The sequence below is a fragment of the Myotis myotis genome, unplaced genomic scaffold (genome assembly GCF_014108235.1).
Source record: "Myotis myotis isolate mMyoMyo1 unplaced genomic scaffold, mMyoMyo1.p scaffold_m19_p_2, whole genome shotgun sequence".
In the NCBI taxonomy this organism is placed as follows: Eukaryota; Metazoa; Chordata; class Mammalia; order Chiroptera; family Vespertilionidae; genus Myotis; species Myotis myotis.
The window spans coordinates 168,664,045-168,685,975 of NW_023416324.1; the positions used below are offsets into that span (position 1 = coordinate 168,664,045).

At 38.6% G+C, this 21,931-nt stretch overlaps 1 protein-coding gene across 10 annotated transcripts in view; it reads right to left on the minus strand.

Annotated features, from left to right (window-relative positions):
- The window catches only part of LOC118677195 (interleukin 1 receptor accessory protein), a 157,930-nt gene that overhangs the window by 80,742 nt on the left and 55,257 nt on the right, over nt 1-21,931 (minus strand). Inside the window, exon 3 of one of the 10 annotated variants that reach the window (XM_036352092.1) lies at nt 18,280-18,407. The exons of the other annotated variants lie outside the window; for them this stretch is intronic. The gene's annotated coding sequence lies outside the window, so the exon portion shown is untranslated. The remainder of the gene's footprint in view (nt 1-18,279; nt 18,408-21,931) is intronic. 10 annotated transcript variants of the gene reach the window in all.

A 21,931-nucleotide genomic window follows, 5' to 3' on the forward strand; every position in this document is an offset into this window, starting at 1 on the left:
CTAGTTGTAGCCACTGGCAGGGAGCAAGCTTTCAGTTCTGGACCCACTCTGCAATGCCCTTTTCCACCCTTCTCCACAGTGTCAATTTGCACAAATCCTCCAAGACTTACCTTGGATGCTAGTCTTCTAGATATAGCAGGCTGCTCTCAGTTTAAAACAATTTCCCTCACTTCTAAACCATGACAGCAGTTTCTCTGGACCTCCCTGTGACACTAACCACTTTCCTTGCATAATTATTTGATCCCCTGCCAGATTCTGAGCCCAAAGGGAGGGCTTGGGTCCTGGTCACCCCGCACAGTGCCTAGCACATACAGTTTGGTGGATATTTGTTCCTATGGGGTAGAATGAGGTAGCTCACTGCACAAACAGATCAATAACTGCATAAACATAAAAAGTCTTTGCTTCAGAACCCCCTATATATTCCCTACGCTCTCCATGGAAAATAATCTCATAGCTTGTGCAAAGAATGACATTTTAGACATTTATTATATCTATTTATTCATAAGTTCAAAGCCTCCTGCTAGGCACTGAAGATTCAGAGGTGTGTGTTTTTCCATGGAGTTTTCATTCCAGAGAAGGTGACAAATATTATATAACTAGTTAACTAGGTAATTAAATAAGTAATTACATAATTAATAACTAAGTTGCTATTGAATGAGTACCATGAAAAAGAAGTACAGGGTAACATAAAAGTGCATATAACAGAGATCATATTGAGCCTGAGTGCTTGGAGGTGTGGGGGCGATATTCCCTGAAGAACTGGTTTTCAAGCCCAGTGCTGTAGAATAAGGGTGTGAGGGGCAAAGGTGAGAGGAGAGTGTGTGAAGGCCTTAGATTAGAAAATAAGACAAACAAAAAACACTGTATGTGAATACCTGAAAGGATCTCAGGGAGCTGAATTGACAGAATCAAGAAAGAGGAACACAAAGAGGTTAAAGCAATAGGTAGAAACCCGAACATAGGGCAATATAGGCCATGGCGAGAAATTGAAATTTTATTCTAAGAATAATGGGAAATACTTTCAGAATTTTTATCAAAGGAGATACAAAATTTAATTTACCACTTTAAATAGATAGTGCTGGCTGCCATGTGAAGAATGGATTGGAGAGAAGAAGAGTGGCGGAGGAATAGCCAGCTATGAAGGTACTAAAGACAAGCCCAAGAGTGAGACGGTGTGTCTTGGAAAGGTGGGAGTTAATACGGAGCGCAGGGGACAGTGCCACATGCAAGACTGATATAAAGTGCAAAGGAAAAGAAAGGCAACTTGGTTCAGAGGCTCTTGAACCTCATACTTACAACTGCAATTAAGGAATCCTCCAGGGCTAGAATCAGAAAGAAGTAAACAGTTTTACAGATGAGAAAACACAGATTTGGAAAGGGTAAGTAGCTTGCTCACAGTCACCCAGCATATTAGCAACACAGTTGAACCCACTGTATCAAGATCTTTTATGTTCTTTGTGTTATTTCTCATTTATACTTTTTAGAGCCTAAATTCGACCTCTATTCTTCATATTTAAAGCAAATAAAATAATGGTTCCATCCACTGGTGATGGTGAATCACAGGGACCTCAAAACATTTACATAAAAAGCACAGGAGGTTGTAAGTAGCATAAAGATAGAAACACGACCTCTTTTCTTCATCATTGTATTCCAAAGCCCAGCTCATTAAAATATCTCAATAAATCACTGCTCAATGAAGAAATCTATTTTCTTTTGCAATTATATTGAAATATAATACAAATCTCAATTAATTTAGAGAATCAAAGCAAAAGTATGTGTCAGAGAATCATGAGACCACAGACGGGTTTCCAAGCAACTGGTTTTGAAGACTATATGAAATCTGCCTTTGAATTCTTAGAAAGTCGAGAAGTAAATAAACATCTGCCGTAAATAAAAGCCCTTCTGGGCAAGGGCTTGATTGCATTTGGAAATGTGGATACTTGTGCGTTAACACCCACCTTTGGAAGAAAAAAATCTCAATCGTAATCTCACAGAGAACCAGTTGGTCCACATGCCAAGCATGAGGTGTCAGTTCTCAGTCTCATTCCACAGCATCTGCTTCCTTACTTGTTTTGCTGGTTACAGAAAAACTTCAAAATTTATTATTTGGTTTCCATAACAACTCTGTGAGGTATGTAGGGCCACTATTATCATCTTAATTTTATAGATAAGGACAGGGAGTCACATGGAATCAAGATTTGACTTGAGTCCAGGGTTTGGTTTGGTTTTTGTCTCTACATTATACATGTATTGTGAATTATTGGGGACATTTTCTGACCCAGGACCTTTTCTGAACTCCTATGTCACTGAGATTTAAATGTGTCACACTAACACAAAGAAAATGCTCAAATGTTCCTCTCCTGAATCAGAGATTAAGGGGCTGAGTCCTGGTAAGACCTCTCAATTCACCATGATTAGTTCTTTTTTTGATGCAGTATGTTTTGCCTTAAAAAACCATTCTGGAATGTGGCTGTGGTATTGTACCCAACCTGAGACTCATCTGCTTTACAATACTTCAAAACTACTTCTACAGTGGTGCAGCCACTTTAGAAGAGAATTTGGCAGTTTTTTACAATGCTAAACAGTTACCATATGACCCAGAAATTCCACTTATACGTCTATACCCAAGGAAAATAAAAACATGTTCACACAAAAACTTGTACACAAATGTTTACAGCATCATTATTCATGATAGACAAAAAGTGAAAACAACCTAAATGTCCAAGAATGATTAATGGATAAACAATGGAATATTACTGATTAATAAAAGACAATGAAGTACAGATATTGTACATGCTACAACATGAATGCACCTTAAAAGTGATAAATGAAAACATTATGCTGAGCCAGTTGCAAAAAGCCACATATAATTCGATTGCATTTCTTTGAACAACATCCAGAATAGGCAAATCTATAGACAGAGAGTAGATTCCTGGTTTCCTAGGGCTAAGGGAACTGGGGAGAGGGAATCTGTATTGGCAGCTAATTAATGCAGAGTTTCTTTTTCCAGTGATGAATATGTTCTTAACTTAGTTTGTAACATGATTGGTTTCTATTGCTTTCAACACATGGACTCTTTAGAAAAAAAACAAAACCACATAAAATAAATGATGTCCTTAGTAGTGAAAGGGTTGGGATCAGTAGGTCTAGCAGGAAAAAGAACAATGGGTTGGGGACTAGAAGACAAAGATTTTAGTCCTGGTTCTTCTGTTTATTATCTCCATGATTATGGCTAAGTCACCCAACCTCTCCAAGTTTCTGCTTCCTGATCTGTGAAATGGGAATAATAATATAAATTTACTAATGGCCTGGTGCACGAAATTTGTGCACGGGGTGGGGAGGGGGTTCCCTCAGCCCAGCCTGCACCCTCTCCAATTAGGGACCACTTGGGGGATGTCCGACTGCCAGTTTGGGCCCAATCCCACAGGGACATCCCTCTCGCAATCTGGGACTGCTGGCTCCTAACCACTCACTGTGCCTGCATGCCTGCCCGATAACCCCTAACTGCCTCTGCCTGCCTGCCTAATTGCCCCTAACTGCCCTCCCCTGCTGGCCTGATATTACCCCCAACAGCCCTCCCCTGCTGGCCTGATCTCGCCCCCAACATCCCTCTCTGTCTCAGCCCTCACCACCTTGGCTTTGTCTGGAAGGAAGTTAGACGTCCGGAAGATGGCCGGTTGACCTGGTCTAATTAGCATATTACCCTTTTAGTAGTATAGATAGATTGTATAGGATGGGATTGCTTAAATGGGGGGGAGGGTGCATTTTTCAGCAGGAGGAGATGTTCTTGGCAGACAAAAACACATAATCCCTATATCTGGACTCATAGCCAACCATATGCACTATACTGACAAAGCAGTTATTAAAAAATTGAACCACTTTCTTACACCTTATACCAAAAGGCTATTGTCCTTAAAACCCCTCCTCAGCCCCCACCTTATGTTCTGCCTTCGCAGTTCACCCAGATTTGGTTCTGATTGGTCAGTTTCTATGCCAGTCAGTGTCAAAAGCTCAGCCTCTTAGGCAGCCATTGGCTCCTTACAGTTCACCCAGATTTGGTTCTGATTAGTCGGTTTCTATGCCAGTCAGTGTCAAAAGCTCTGCCTCCTAGGCAGCCATTGGCTCCTCACAGTTCACCCAGATTTGGTTCTGATTGGTCGGTTTCTATGCCAGTCAGCATCTTCGTGCCTCTCTCTGGGCCTGATCTGCAGCCCCCTCAGCAGTCAGTGCTGGGTCGCTGCACCCGCAGCATCAGCAGTCAGTGCTGGGTCGCCATGGCAACCCAGCACTTGGTGCAGTACTGACTTCTGGTCAGTCGAGTCTTTGGTCATTACAGACCCTGGGTTCTTATATATTAGGATGGTTATTCTGATGATCAAATAATGCACACATTTTTATACTATAAAACACTAAATGATGTCATTCACTGCTGTAAGGATCAGGTGACACAATGATAATGTGAACTATATCTGGTGCACACTCTATTACATATGCATATTGCATAAAGAAAGGACGGGATACTGACAGATGAAATAGTACTTATTTCTTTAAAAACAAAATAAACTAGTTTGGCTGGCGTGGCTCAGTGGTTGGGCATCAACCTATGAACCAGGAGGTCATGGTTTGATCCCCAGTCAGGCACATGCCCTGGTTGCAGGTTCCATCCCCAACTGCCCCTCCCCTGTCACCCCCCGCTGGTCTGGTTGCCCCTAACTGCACCCCCGCCAGCCTGGTCTCCCCACACAGCCTGCTGTCCGGGCGTCCATCTGGTTGTTTTGGGCATGACGGCCCTGGCTTTTTATATATTAGAATAATCACATTGTGATATATTCAAATGATACATAAAATTATTTTTAAAGGAGGGAAATAAACTCAAACATAACTAAACTTTCTAAAGATAATCAGTTAAAATTTGAGCATATTTTACCAAATGTTTTCTACATATATGCACAAGTTCTGTGTGGTAAACCAGTCAGGGGCTGGGGGTTGGGGGCTGATTTGTAGCATCCGCTTATCAATTTCCATTGGGTAAATACTCTCAACATGGCCAGTTTCAACTACCAATGATTTAACAACTGCCTCACAAAATTCCTGTCAATTGAACAACTGGCTCTCATAAGCCAGAATATCCAGCTTCACCAAATAACTGCCACTGATAAAGATTTCAGGGTAATCCTGCTAAATGCTACCTATGTTTAAACTCACTTTCATGTCAACAAATAGAAATTTATATTATACTTTTGATGGCTCAGTAGTATTTGTTTTATTGATATAATACTTTATTTAAGCATATTTATATTGATTTCAATGTTACCTATGTTAGAAGTTGTAAGAAAAATATAGTTGTGAATACATATTGATGAAATTGAATGATTATTTCCTTATGATATAGTAGTATGTGTGGAAGGTTTATTATGAGGTCAAAGGGAGGTGCTTTGGTGTATTTAAGAGAAATAGCCAAGGAGTTCTCCACAAAGTCTATTCCAGGTACACTCTTTCCCACAGGATATGAGAATATCAGATGTGGACTTTAAAGCACTGAATCCTGACCAGTGTAGGACTGTTCTCTTTAATCATTGCTAATCCAATGGGTAAGAATAACATCTCACTGTTGGTTTAATTTGCATGTATCTTATCCGTGAACTTGAATTTTTTTTAGCGATCGATTTATTTTTAACATTTTTGAACTGATCTCTCTCTCTTCTTTCCTCTCTCTAAAATCAATAAATAAAATTTTAAAGAAAGAGGCATTTCATGCTAAAAGGTATTGGAATGAAATATTCAAAATCATGAAAAGCAAGAACCTACAACCAAGATAACTATATGCTGCAAGGATATCATTTAAAATTGAAAAACTAAATAAAGAGCTTCTCAGATTAAAAAAAAAATAATAAAAAATAAAAAATAAATAAAGAATTTTATAACCACCAAACCACTATTAAAAGAAATGTTAAAGAGTCTTTTTAAGAAACAGAAAAACAAACAAACAAACAAACAAACAAAACAGAGGAACAGTTATAAAGATTAAAATGGCAATAAATACTTTCCTATCACTAATCACTTTAAATGCAAATGGCTTAATTGCTCCAATAAAAGACATAAAATAGCTAAATGGGCAAGAAAACAAGTGAACCTCCTATCAGAACAAAAGATAAATGCAGACTAAATGTAAAGAGATAGAAAAATATATTTCATGCAAATGGAAATTAAAACAAAACAAAACGGGGTAGCAATACTCATATCTGACAAAATAGATTTTAAAACAGCCTATAACAAAAGACAAAGAAGGACACTACATAATGCTAAAGGTGAAAATCCAATCAGAGGATATAACCCTTGTAACATTTATGCACCCAAATAGGATGCACCTAAATATATAAAGCAAATCTTGATGATATAAAGGGAGAGATTGATAGTTATACAGCCATAATAGGAGATTTTAGCATTCCATTGACATCAATGGCTAGATTTTCTAGACAAAAAATTAGTAAGGAAACAGTAGCCTTAAATGACACACTAGGCCAGAAGGATTTAATTAATGTCTTCAGAGCATTTCACTTCAAAGCAACAGAATATACATTTTTTTCAAGTGTACCTGGAACATTTTCTAGTGTAGAATACATGTTAGGACACAAAGTAAGTCTCAGTAAACTTAAGAAGATTGAAATCCTATCAACCTTCTTCTCTGACCATAATGGTATGAAACTAGAAGTCAATCATAAGAAAAATAACTGAAAAACACACAGAGACATAGAGGCTAAATAATGTGTTACTAATCAATGAATGGGTTAACAACAAGATCAAGGAAGAAATTAAAAGATACTTTGAAACAAATAAAAATGAAAACACAACAACCAGAAACCTATAGGACACAAGAAAAGCAATCCTAAGAGGAAAACTCATACAGCATTACAGGCCTATCTCAAGAAACAAGAAAATCTGAAATAAACAATCTAACTTTACACCTAAGGACCTAGAGAACAACAAGCAAAGCCCAAAATAAGTAGAAGAAAGCAAATAATAAAGACATGAGCAGAAATAAACTAAATAGAGTATAAAAGCAACGATAAAAAAGATCAATGAAAACAAGAGCTGGTTCTTTGAAAAGATAAACAAGATTGACTAAACTTTAAACAGACTCATCAAGAAAAAGAGGCAGAGGACCCAAATAAATAAAATTAGAAATGAAAGAGAAATAACAACTGGCTCTATATATTGCAAACAACTATATGCCAACAAATTGGACAATCTTAACAAAATGGATGCATTTCTAAAACCATACAATTTCCCAAAACTGAATAAGAAAGAATCATAAAACTTGACTAGACTAATTACAACTAATGAAAATGAAGCAATTACAAAAATTCCAAATAAACAAGAGTCCTAGACTAGATGCCTTTACAGGTGAATCTTACTAAATATTCAAAGAAAAAGTAATACCTATCCTTATCAAACTACTCCAAAAAAAATTTGAAAGGAGGAAAGACTCCAAAACTTATTTTATGAGGCCAGAATTATCCTAACTCCAAAACCAGATAAAGACCCTACAAAAAAAGAAAATTGTAAGCCAATAGCCCCGATAAACATAGATATTAAAAACCTCAAGAAAATATTAGCAAACCAGATCCAGCAATACATTAAAAAGATCATACTACATTTGCAAGTGGGATTTATTCTGGAGATGCAAGGTTGTTACAATATCTGTTAATCAATAAAGATGATACATCACATAAACAAAATGAAGGATAAAAATCACAGTTTTTATTAATAGATGCAGAAAAAGCATTTCATAAAATCCAGCACCCATTTAAGATAAAAACTCTCAAGTGACTTCTATCAAGATACCAATGGTATATTTCACAGAACTAGAACAAATATTCCAAAAATTTATATGGAACTACAAAAGATTCTGAATAACCATGGTAATCTAGAGGAAGAAGAACAAAGTTGGAGGAATCACACTACCTGATATCAAACTATACTATAAGGCCACAGTAATAAAACAGCATGGTAGTGGGACAAAAACAGATATATAGATCAATGAAACAGAATAGAGAGCTCAGAAATAAACTCAAGCCTTTATGGAAAATTAATATTCAACAAAGGAGGCAAGAATATCAATGGGATATAGTCTATTCAATAAATGGTGTTGGAAAATTGGACAGATACATGCAAAAACTGAAATTAGACCATCTTCTTACGCCATACACAAGAATAAACTCAAAATGGATTAAATACTTAAATATTAGGTTCAAAACCATAAAAATCCTAGAAGACAATATAAGCAGTAAAAACTAGGACATTTCTCATGCAAGTATTTTTTTCTAATATAATTCCTCAGGGAAGGGAAAGAAAAGAAAAAATAAACAAATGGACGTATATCAAAGTAAGAAGTTTTTTGCACGGCAAAGAAAATCATCCACAAAATGAAAAGACAACCCACTTAATAGGAGAACATATTCACCAAAGATACATCTGATAAGGGATTAATATCCAAAATTTATAAAGAACTTATACAACTCAACACCAAAAACACAATCCAATTAAAAAATGGGGAAAGGATCTGAATAGACATTTCTCTAAGGAGGATATCCTATATAATAAAAGGCTAATATGCAAATTGTCCCCTTGGGAGTTTGACCAGGGATTTGACTGCTCGCTATGACATGTGCTGACCACCAGGGGGCGACATGGAACAAAGGAAGGCCCTGGCTGGCAGCCAGCAGCTGGGGGAAGGAAGGCCCAGATTCGCCCGGGTCGCCAGCCAGGCCTAGAGACCCTACCCATTAAGGAATTTTGTGCACTGAGCCTTTAGTGTGTGTGTGTGTGTGTGTGTGTGTGTGTGTGTGTGTGTGTGTATAATCAAGTTATGAAAAGATGCTCAAAGTCACAGATCATCGGAGAAATGGAAATTTAACCACAATGAGATACCACCTAACACCTTGTCAGAATGGCTACCTATATATATACTAGAGGCCCAATGCATGAAATTCATGCAAGGGGGGCTCGGTCCCTGCCTGCAGAGGTAGCTGCAGGCCTCTGCCTTGGTCCCTGCCCACCATAGCTTCGTCCGGAAGGGCGGATGTCCAGAAGGATGTCCAGTCTAATTAACATATTATATTTTTATTATTATAGATAAGCTAAGTGACCAGAACGACAAAACAACCAGAATGAGTGAAACAACTGGTTGCTATGACATGCACTGTGGCGGTTGCCTGATTGGGGCCCCGATTGGCCCCCTCCAACCTCCCGCAACTCCTCCCCCCTGCTGGCCCAGCCCTGATCGGTCCCCATGGGGTATGCTGGCCAGAACCCACCCGTGCACGAATTCATGCACCAGACCTCTAGTCATCAATAAGTCAACAAACAACAAGTGTTGATGAGGACATGGAGAAAAGGGGAATATTGTACACTGTTGGTGTGATTGTAAATTGGTGCAGCCATGGTGGAAAATAATGTGGAGTTAGCTCAAAAAATTAAAAATGGAACTGCCATATGACCCAGCAATTAAACATCTGGGAATATACCTGAATAAACCTGAAACACTAACTCAAACTTCTTTAATGATGCCTTCCTCTGATGATATATCTGGAAAAATCTTCTCCATCCAAACATTACAGTAATGTGTACATATGTTTTCTTCTAGTACTTTTAGGTTTAATTTATTTTTTTTACATTAAAAAATTTATTAAATCAAGAATTGTTTGGGGGCAAGGCATAAGATAAAATATTACTTTATTTGTAAATAAATTATCCCTGTCTTGTTCCTGTTCTTAAAAGAAATGATGTTAGTGTTCCCAATGAGAATGATGTTGGCTGTAGGTTTGTCATATATGGCCTTTATTATGTTGCGGTATGATCCTCCTATTCCCTCTTTGCTGAGAGTTTTTATCAAAAATTGATGTTGGGTTTATGAATGCTTTTTTCTGAATCTATTGATATGATCATGTGATTTATGTCTTACACTTTGTTTATGTGATATATAATGTTTATTGATTTACGAATATTGTACCAGCCTTACATCCCTGGAATAAATTCCACTGGATCATGGTGTATGATCTTTATAATATATTGCTGGATCTGATTTGTTAATATTTTGTTGAGGATTTTAGCATCTATGTTCATCAGGGATATTGCCCTGTAATTCTTTCTTTGTAGTGTCTTTATCTGGTTTTGGAATTAGGATATTCCTGGCCTCAAAAAAAAAAAAAAAAAAAAAGCTTGGAAGTATTCTTTCCTCTTGGATATTTTGGAATAATTTGAGGAGGATAGCTGTTAGTTCTTTGAATGTTTTGTAAAATTCCCCTGAGAAGCCATCCAGATGGGGGCTTTTGCCTAAGAATAGGAACAAGGCAGGGATGTCCGCTTTCACAACTCTTATTCAACATAGTACTGTAAGTCTTAGCCACAGTGATCAGAGAAGAAGAAAACATATAAGGCATCTAAATTGGAAAGGAGGAAGTAAAACTGTCATTATTCATGGATGACATGATATTGTACATAGAAAACCCTAAAGAATCCACCAAAAAACTACTAGATTTAAAAAAATGATTTCGGCAATGTAGCAGCATACAAAATTAACACCCAGAAATTTATGGCATTATTATACACCAAGAATGAATTCTCAGAAAGAGAAATTTAAGAAGCAATCCTATTTACCATGCAACAACAAACAAATTAAGATACTTAGGCATAAATTTAACCAAGGAGGTAAAAGACCTGTACTCAGAAAACTACAAGACATTAACAAAAGAGATAGAGGAAGATATAAACAAGTGGAAGAATATACCATATTCATAGATAGGTAGAAGTAACATCATTAAAATGTCCATACTACCCAAAGCAATCTATAGATGTGATACAATCCTTATTAAAATAGCAAGAGCATATATCACAAATCTAGAACAAATACTCCAAAAATTGATATGGAACCAAAAAAGACCCTAAATAGCCACAGTAATCTTGAGTAAGAAGAACAAAGTTGGAGGAATGACAATACCAGATATCAAGTTATGCTACAAAGCCTCTGTACTTAAAACAGCCTGGTAATGACACAAGAACAGGCATACAAATCAATGGAATAGAATAGAGACTCCAGAAATAGACCCAAACCATTATGCTCAACTTATATTTGAGTAAGGAGGCAAGAGCATACAATGGAGAAAAGGTAATCTCTTCCATAAATGGTGTTGGGCACAGTTGGCATGTCTCAGTGGTTGAGCTTGGACCTATGGTCAAGGCATATGTCTTGGTTGTGGGCTCAATCCCCAGTGTGAGGCTTGCAGGAGGCAGCTGATCAATGATTCTCTCTAATCATTAATGTTTCTATCTCTCTCTCCCTCTCCCTTCCTCTCTGAAATCAATAAAAATATATATGAAAAAAAATAAATGATTTTGGGATAATTGGATAGGTAAATGCAAAAAAAAAATAATGAAACTAGATTAACAACTTACACAATACACAAGAATAAACTCAAATGAATAAGAGACTTACATGTAAGTCCTGAAACCATAAAAATCCCAGAAAAAAAACATAGCCAGCAAAATCTCAGACATCTCTCATAGCAATATGTTTGCCTATACATCTCCTAGGGCAAAGGAGACAGAGGATGAAATAAACAAATGGGACTACATCAAAATAAAAAGCTTCTGCACAGCAAAAGAAACCATCAACAAAAGGAAAAGGGATCCCACTGTATAGGAGAACATATTTGCCAATGATACATATGATAAAGGGTTAATATCCTAGAGGGAAGGCGGGGGTGGATGGGAAGGAAGAGATTAACCAAAAAACGTATATGTATACATATACATAACTTATGGACACAGACAATAGTATGGTAAAGGCCTGGGGGGCAGGGAGTGAGAGTGGGCTAGAAAGGGTCAATTGGGAAAAAATGGGACATCTGTAATATTTCAACAATAAAGATAAATAAAAAAAAGAAATTATCCAAATGTCCTAGCATTTAAAAACATCTTTTCCCACTAACTCTGGATGCTACCTTGGGCAGCTGCCAACTACAGAGCTGGCTTATTTTCTTTTTTGAATTCCAGTTTTACTTCAATTTGATTCTCTAAGGATTTCTTACCAACACAGCAATTCATTTTAAATGACATTTATTTTTAAATTCATCATTTCTAGCTGCTTTACAGCAAAAGGGTCATTTAAGAGACCTTGTCCACCATACTGAGAGAAACTGAAATCTTCTCCAATCTATTTCCCACATGGGAACTAGTAGGAACATTTAATAAAGAGATAATGTCAGGGTCCTGGCTCAATCCTTTCAATGACTTTTTGTCGCAGTGAAGATCCAATGTAACACCTTTAATAGGCACTGGACCCTGCCCACCTCTCCCTTTTCATCTCCCCTTCCCCATTTCTTGCAGGTCCAACAACATTGGCAGCGTGGTCATTATACCTCACACATACCATCCCATTGCCTTCTGTCTACTTTGAATATAGATGGCTCTTTTTCATCCTTCAATGGGATATATTGTCCAATTGCTTTCCATCAAAATAATGTCCCATAACCTTCACTTCTTAAAACTTTTAAGAATCTGCTTATGTGCTTCTTTTATTCTGTCCTGAAGCTTCCATAATGTTACAATTTCCATAAGGGGAGAGATCATTTCTGTCTTATTTTCCAATAAGTATAGGCAAGCACAGTGTCTAGCATATATCCTATGAATGAATGAATGAATGAATGAATGAATGCAAAGTAGCTTACTCCTTTTTACATTCCTGTAGTACAAAGATTTGTACATACAGGTGCCTAGAAAACATCTGCTAAGCTCAATTTCAGATCTCATCATAAATTAACCAGATTCAATACATGTGGAAGTTTTATAGATCTTTGACCTGTTTCTTCTCAATCATAAAGGTGCATCCTCAAATTACAGGAAAATATCATCCTTCTGTGATAAAAATGATTCATGCTTTAAAATGGGTAATCATCTATGAAAACACTGATTTACCTGAGACTGAAAGGGATTTGTGCATTAATCCTGAACCAATGTTCAGGTTTTCAATTCTGGAGAGTCTACAGTGAGTGAAGTAACATACCTATTTATGCATGGAGTGGTGACAATGCCCCAGCTCTATCCTATGTACAGTTGCTGAATGTACATGACAGTTTTTCTAGTTGTTCTGTTGCCACACACATACACAAATGTGACAGCTTCTGTGAAAGAGAAAACATTCCAGCTCTATCCAGAATAAAATAGAACTTGGAGTGAAACCACCATCAAATTTCAAAATATATACTCAATCACTCCCAAAGTCTAGCAGAGAAAAAAACTGGTATCTTTAGACTGAAAATAATTATTTAGAGCTATACACTAAAAAACAACAACAAACAAACAAAAAAAAATCTGAGCCACATGAAAGCATCATTTACTAATACTCTGTTAACACTTAGGAGGAGGACTAAGAGGAGGAACTGAGCCTGCTATACCTGGGTAAGAATGAAAGATGTGAAGTTACAGTTAGCATCTCTGAGTTAGCCACAGGGGAAGCCAAATGACGAATGCCAAAACAACCTTGCAGCATACTGAAGTTAACAGCTTCTCACTCCACTCAAACACACTGTTTCTGTACTGAACCATCTTTGCTTTATCCATCTGTCATCTTATATAGAACTGCTTCCCTTTAGGAAAGTGTGTATGACCTTGGAAAAATGTATACCACCTGAATAGATACAAGTGAAGAGCACTGTATATGTTTCAGGAAGCATGAAGTAAATCAACTAGAAGTAGTATTTGCAACATGAAAAATCACATCCTATGTTCTGTTGTCTTTGTTTTTTTGTTTTTTTTTTCTAAATTGGTCAAATGTTTCCTTTCAATTGTATGTGTGCATATAATCAATAATTGACAGACAGCTTGGTCTGACATTTAAAATGTGAAATGTTTTAATTATAAAGAATTCACTGGCAACATGATATAGTGCTGGTAGCATGCATTTTATAGTCAAACAGGTATACAAGTTTTACCACTTCATACTTATAGTAAACTATTAAGTTAATTTAAGTTTTTAATTCAGTTTTCTGAATATTGACTTTCTTGCTGGTAAAAACAGACTAATATCTATTTCTATCTTATAGGACTGTTCAGAAATGTCCCCCCCAAATCCCCCCAAAATATATACACACTTTAACAGCTGATTGCTCAATTGATATTTCTTTCTGTTCAGATTTAACCCATTGGAATTAATAATTATTCAAAGTATGTATACATTTTGTGGGGACACACCTGTATACATATATACACAAAGTGTATATATGTATACAGGTGTATATATAAAATACACACATATCTACACTAATAAAAGACAAAAATGCTAATTGACCATACCTTCGCTATGCCCAAGCCATGCCCACCAGCCAATCAGAGTGACTATACGCAAATCAACCCAACCAAGATGGTGGCCAGCAGACACGGAGCTGGAGCAAGCAGGAGGCTTGGTTGCCCCGGCGATGGAGGAAGCCAAGTTTCCCGCCTGCCCTGGCTGGCTGTGGCCTCTGCAAAAGGCAATGAAGTTTCAATTATAGAAGCTAAATAAGTCCCAAATACCTGCTTCTAGCCAGCCTCCACTGGGAGCTTGGGTGGCTGGGGGCTGTGGCCACCCTGCAAACAGCCATGAGCCCCTCACCCAGACTGGCCAGGCACCCCAGCGGGAACCCCCACCCTAAAGGGACTGTGGCCAGCCTGAAAACAGCCATCAGCCCCTCACCCAGGCTGGCCACACTCTCATGGGGTGAGGGTCCTCACTCGGGGGCTTGTCTAGCCTGCAAACAGCCATCAACCCCTCACCCAGGCTGACCAGGCACCTCAGTGGGGACCCCCTACCCTGAAGGGGCTGTGGCCAGCCTGAAAACAGCCATCAGCCCCTCCACCCAGGCTGGCCACACCTTCATGGGGTAAGGGTCCCTGCTGGGGGGTTTGTCCAGCCTGAAAACAGCCAACAGCCTCTCACCCAGGCTGACCAGACACCTCAGTGGGGACCCCCACCCTGATTTGGGAAACCATTCAGGGCAAACCAGCTGGCCCCCACCCATGCACCAGGCCTCTATCCTATATAATAAAAGGGTAATATGCAAATTGACCCTAACAGCAGAGCGACGGGGAATCACTGGTCACTATGACACACACTGACCACCAGGGGGCAGACGCTCAATGCAGGAGCTGCCCCCTCATGGTCAGTGCGTTCCCACATGGAGGAACTCTGTTCAGCCACAAGCCAGGCTGACGGCTGCCAGTACAGTGGTGGTGGTGGGAGCCTCTCCTGCCTCCTCAGCAGCACTAAGGATGTCTGACTGCAGCTAGGCCTGCTTCCTGCTGGCAAGTGGACATCCCCCGAGGGCTGCCAGGCTGCCAGAGGGATGTCTGACTGCCAGCTTAGGCCCAATCCCCTGGGGAGTGGGCCTAAGCCAGCAGGTGGTTATCCCTCAAGGGGTCCCAGACTGCAAGAGGGCACAGGCCGGGCTGAGGGACCCTCCCGAGTGCACAAATTTTTGTGCACCAGGCCTCTAGTCCTATATAATAAAAGGCTAATGTGCAAATTGACCGAGCGGTGAAATGATTGGTCACTATGACGCGCACTGGCCACCAGGGGGCAGACGCTCAATGCAGGAGCTGCCCCCTAGTGGTCAAGGTGCTGCCTCAGCGGGAGTGCCGCTCAGCCAGAAGCTGGGCTCACAGCTGGTGAGCGCAGCGGCGGTGGCAGGTGGTAAGGAGCGAGGGGTCCCAGGCTGCGAGAGGGCATAGGCCGGGCTGGGGCCCCCCCCCCACGTGTGCATGAATTTCGTGCACTGGGCCTCTAGTATATAATAGTTCAATTAATGTTATTTCCCTCACATCCTTTCTCTTCCATTACACACCCTACTAAATAATTATTACCAATTTACAGAGAATTAGAGTAAAAGAGATTTAAAGCCATGCTTAGCTTAGCATGATCTTCCTTTAGTAATTAAAAAAAGAGTCAATACTGCATAATGCTTCAGGGCTATTATTGCAGTCATCAATTATCTCCACATTGTAGATGAGAGGAAGGACCTTTTTAGTAACAGAATATTTATAGCAATAAAGGTGAGATCACCAAAGAGTTTTCTCTAACAAAGAAGGCAGGAACAGCTCGACCAGCATGGTTTAGTGGTTGAGCATCAACCTATGAACCAGGCCACAGTTTAATTCTGGTCAGGGTTGCAGGCTCGATCCCCAGTGTGGGGTGTGCAGGAGGCAGCCATTCAATGGTTCTCTCTCATCATTGATGTTTCTCTCTCTCTCTCCCTCTCCTTTCCTCTCTGAAATCAATAAAAATATATTTTGACAAAAGAAATCAGGAACAGCCCTGGACAGTGTTATCCACAGTGGTTGGAGCACCAACCCAAGGATCAAAGGGTCACGGGTTCAATTTCCAGTCAAGGGCATATACCTCGGTTTCGGGTTTGATCCCCAGCCCTGGTTCAGGCACATTTGGGGACCCTGTAAGAGTCAACCAATGGATCTCTCTCTATATATCTCTCTCCCTCCTCCCTCTCAGCCACTCTCTCTAAAAATCAATGGGAAAAATGTCCTCAGGTGAGGATTAACAGAAAAAGAAGAAGAAACCAGGAACAAACACCTTATCTCACTTTCTTCCTGAAATCCTCCTTAGCATCTTACCAAGAACATTGAATGTAGTGGGAGGGTCTCTTCCAACATTTTCATTTACTAATTGCTCTATTCACATTTCCATGATTTCATTTTTTCTCCAGACAAGCATACACCCGCTTTCTAGATCTGAATACAAGCTGGGTTTCTACTGAGCCTCAAGAACTACTTTGCTACTAGGAAAAACATTTATAACCCAGTGTCAATTACAAACAATAGCAGATTGTTTCTACCTTAGAGTTTATGAATGCAAAGTGCTAAAGGAGATTCAGAGTCCTATCTTCTTGCTTGCTATCCCCTCTTCCTTCATTATCATGAAGGCCATGCACAACTCTATGCCTCCACCACCTCTGTCTTACACTTCCTTCAGAATATAAGTATTCAGGTTGACAAAGCCATATCCTTGGAGAAGCTGCTGGCTCTCATGGCTGGATGTGCATTAGACTTAAGAAAACCTCTATAATATTCAAGGATTCTATTTGCTTTTATCATTTTAATATACCAGGAAGGAGGTAAAGAATCAGAATATCAAAAATACTAGAAAAAATGAACTGTTCAATAAGGATACCGTCCACTGCAAAGCTCAGAAAAATGGGGAACCACTTAAGTTTAGTACTTTAAAAAAAGTTATTTTGTGATCTGAAACAGTATATAGCTGGGTTTGCATCAAATTTAACAAGTCCCTCTGTGAAAAAAGTAATAGAGTCTTATATTTCAACTATAGTTCTACTGAAAGTTTAAGTAATTAGGAATCAAATAAAACCCATGACATTTATTAATAAAGAGCTGTATTGATGTAGAGAAACCACTAGTGACTGATGGATGTGCTCTCTTTCTGTGCTTTTTTTTTTTTTTCTTCTTTTGAGTGTCTACACTTATGATGTAGATGACACTGATTCCAATGAGGAAACAATAGTTGGCAAATACTCCTCACTTGGTCCTTCTCATTGGTATGGCAAGCCCAAAATTTAAAGAGAACACAATGGTCTCTTAAATAAGTGAGCAAAAAGTGCAAACGTCAGTACCTCAGTATACATAAAAAAATGCACCCTCCTGCCTATCTCAAGAGACACTTCAAAAAATATGAAAGTATCTCAGAAGGAAAAACAAAAATCAATGGGCTGCCCTGGCTGGTGTAGCTCAGTTGTTTGGGTGTAGTCTCATGCACAAAAAGGTTGCTGGTTTGATTCCCAGTCAGGGCACATGCCCAGGTTGCAGACTCGATCCCCAGGATGGGGTTATAGGAGGCAGCCCATTAATGATTCACTCTCATTGATATTTGTCTCTCTCTCTCCCTCTCCCTTCCTTTCTCTCTAAAAAATCAATAAAATTATTTTTAAATGGACTGACTGACTAGCAGAGAGCTTTAAACTATTATTTGAGAACCTACAAACACTGTAGGAAAGTGATATTTATTCCCCAATAATGTACAGCCATAGCAAGAGTTTTGATTCAGATGGCAGAAGGAGAAATGAAATTCGTGAAAACAACAGAACTCAGCCAAGTCTAGGTTACTGAGGGTGGGTATATTTTATTTCTTTTCTCTCATTTTCTCAGCATCTTGTATTTTCATTGTTTCTACTTGACTCTAAAATAAGAAAGGACAAAAGAAGGCATTCTGTATATTACCTTTTATGTTTTTGGATGACCAGTCCTTGAAGTTGTTGTCTGAGGTTCCCAGATTATTTGTAAAAGGTATCCATTTTTTTCTCTGTCCCTCAAAAATAAATGAGTAGCAGCACCAAGCGGATTTTAAACTAAAAGAATCATTGCATTGTTATGTTGAGAGTGGATATACATTTTATTTTCTAAACACATCAGAAAAATAGGCAAAAAAATTAAAAACAGTGAAATGAAAATGGGTGATAACTGGCTTGGTGTGATTCACTGATAATCAAGATGGTGATTTGATCTCAAGATGGCAGAGACAAATGTTCTGTGGGGAGTGGGGGTGGGGATGCAGAGACAAAGGTGATTTAAAGGGCAGAATAAATTCCTATAAATCAGACATTGCCACCTATATTACCTATAAAAATACTGGTTTCTCTTAACAGCCACGTAAGGGATGGGTCAAGTCATTTTTCTAAACAAAGAACTAACCCTGTGGAAGCAAAAAGCTGTTCTGAAGCAAAAAGCTGTTTTATATTTGCAAAGTCAGCATCAGGCCAATAAACTGTGGTGCATAGATCTCTTTTCTATCAGGCTCCTGACCCTCAGGAAGTATAAGTAACTTAAAAATAAACATCAGTATGTTTCAAAATACAAATGCAGCTCAAAAAAAAGGAAAAAAAAAATAAAAGAGAAAAGATATCTGCTCCCAAGATGCAGCATTTAAAATACAAGAGGGTATGTTATATTTCTGATGACCTTTAGGTCTAAGGAAAAAAAAAATTAAACGGTATTCTTCAAACATTCCTCAAATGTTTGGACTAAATTGCATAGAAAGGAAGGGTGTTCAGGATGACCAGCCATGAGCACCAGACAGACTGAATGTCACAGGTACATCCAAGTATGGAGTTTTTCAAAAAAACATATTCAAGTAATATGAGGCCGCTGGGCCTGGCAATAAATGGAATCCTCTTCAAAGCTGAAAGAACCATTACATAGCATTGAAGATACTACATGTCTTCACAAAAGTAAGACACAATTAAAAATAAAAACGAACTAACCAACTCTACCTAGAATACATTCAACACAAATATTCTCTTTCCCTGATGGGATTCCTGTCATCCACAATCTGTTCCCAACCTACCTTTCCAGCTTGGCATCTAAATTGCCTTCACACCATCCCTTCATTACACTGCACTGTTCTGTTCCCAAATAACAGATGTATTTTTTTCTTGACAAGAACAATTGTTCTTTGATCGAGAAGTCTTCCCTGATAGGTTCCTACAGAACTAGTAACATTATTGGCTCTCTCAGGGTATTTTATTGGGTGTTTAATTTTGCTTCTTTCTTTTAGACTTTACTGTAAGATGCTTATAGTAAGAACCTTCCCGTATATGCCCTAGACTCTTTAATATAAAATGATCAAACACATGATCTTTAGAATAAGGTGAAATCTGTAAGATAAACACTTGTCATTAGAAACCACCTAAATGGGAAGAGCGTACACTGTGTGTGTGCATGATGTATAACAGCCCTTATCCTCTTTAACACAAAAGCAAGAAGGCAGCATTGGTTGGGGCTTTGCTGTTGTTGGTTGGTTGGTTGGTTTGGTTGATTGATAAGGATGCCATGACACGAAGTGATTAAAAGGCATCTTCCTGTCATTAAAAATTCACAAAATGAAACAGTCAGAACTTAAACCAATGTCTCTTGACTCCTGGTGAAACACAGTGTTTTTACGTATTTGTTTATTTTGCACTGTGTAAATTCACTCTCAAGTCAAAAGATTATTTCCACCCTCTGCAAATTTCTTACACAGAACAGAAAAGAAATCCGGGGATTTTACCTGCATTAGCAGAGCAACGTCCTGAAGGAAGGGAATGTGATATAAAGAAAAGAGCTCTGCCTTTGAGTAGCAGCAGCCTTCAAGGTCAGCTCTAGTAGGTGCCCCATGAGCACTGTTACCTTAGGCCACCTCCCTGGCTCTTCATTTCCTAAACCAGTGGTTCCCAAACTTATTTGGCCTACCGCCCCCTTTCCAGAAAAAATATTACTCAGCGCCCCCTGGAAATTAATTTTTTTTTAATTATAATAGCAATTAAACAGAGAGATATATGTATTAATGTTTCTACCTTTTTCGTAAAATATAGTAAAGAAAGGTGTAAATTAGAAACATCGAAGTTTGAAATTATGAAACTATTTATTGAACTCAGAATAGAAAGGTAATACAAAAAAAGTTAAAACAAATGCACCTGTGGCCATCACCGCCCCCCTGGATCGCTGCAGCGCCCACCAGGGGGCGGTAGCGCCCACTTTGGGAATCACTGTCCTAAACTATAAAATGGGCGTGGGATTTTCCAACTGCAAACCTCCACGGTGTTTTCTGCAACATTAGTGATAATGTGTGTGGAATCTAGCCCTGCACCTGGCACACAGTCAACTGTTTGCTCACTTTTAAATAAAAAGCTAGGTTCAAATGTGTGTGTGTGTGTGTGTGTGTGTAGAGACAGAAGAAGATGCATTGCTAACATTTTTGGAGAAGAAAGTGCATCGCTATCATTTTTAGGTGGTCTGTGCAGCAAATAATTTTGATATGGCAATATTTTTAAAATTCGCCATACTATCTGGGGTGCTGTTTTCACTATCTTTCCAACTTGAAATCACAAGTTCCAAATATTTATTTCTACTCTGAAGACAGCTTTTATACTTTGACTTTCTAACATGCTGCCAATGAAACGCCAAAAGAGAAATGTGTGACAAGTCAAAGTTTGCTTGCCTTTGGAATTCTTGCAAAGGAGAACTTCTTAGAGTTTAACACTGAAAATGCTTAATATGGTAATAAGCAAAAATGGGAATATTGAGTTTTAAGCATACATTACAGTGATTTTCATCCTTAAAAACAATATATTAAATAATAATAATGATATATTAAGGAGGTCTGGGGTGAGATACTCCTTATCTAAAAAGCACCGAAACCTATGACTGAGTGGTTCTTTAACCGTGAGCAAAACCTGTGACCCCTCAGATCTTAAACTTCTTCCTAAACTGTACGCTAGTGGAGTCCAAGGGGAGTATATTTAGTAAGACGAGCATGCATCTTGGGAACTGAGGAACTCGTTAAAATCACAGTTGTGCTAAGTATTAGCTATGGGACTTTACGTAATTCACTTAACCACTGTGATCTTTTTTTCTTATAAAAAAAAATGGAGTTTGACTATCCTAGCCTTGCTTTAGTTTTCCCATAACACTCATTTCTTAACATTGCCTGACTATTCCATGGTCTGGGTGTGAGAGTCAAATGGCATAGAATATGTAAAATGCAAAGTGCTTTTTTAGCAAAGGGAGTTTATTATCACTGTACCTAACTGCCACATCATAATTACATTATCACTATTATAATTATCCACACTTTAGTTCCTTAAAAGAAAGTAAATGCTTGCTTTTGATTATTTGCTTTTATCACCACCTGAAATGAAGATGATGCTCCCATGTTCCTGAGCAAATAAGGAAATCCCACACAGTACTGCTAACAGAAAGACCATGTTCTAAAGTCAGAATCACGTGGCTTGAAGTCCAACTCACTGCTCTTGAAACACATTGCATGGAACTCAGGTTCTGATGTTCTAATAATTCATTTTTACAAATATGAGGCTTCCCTAAAGAGGAGGAGCCA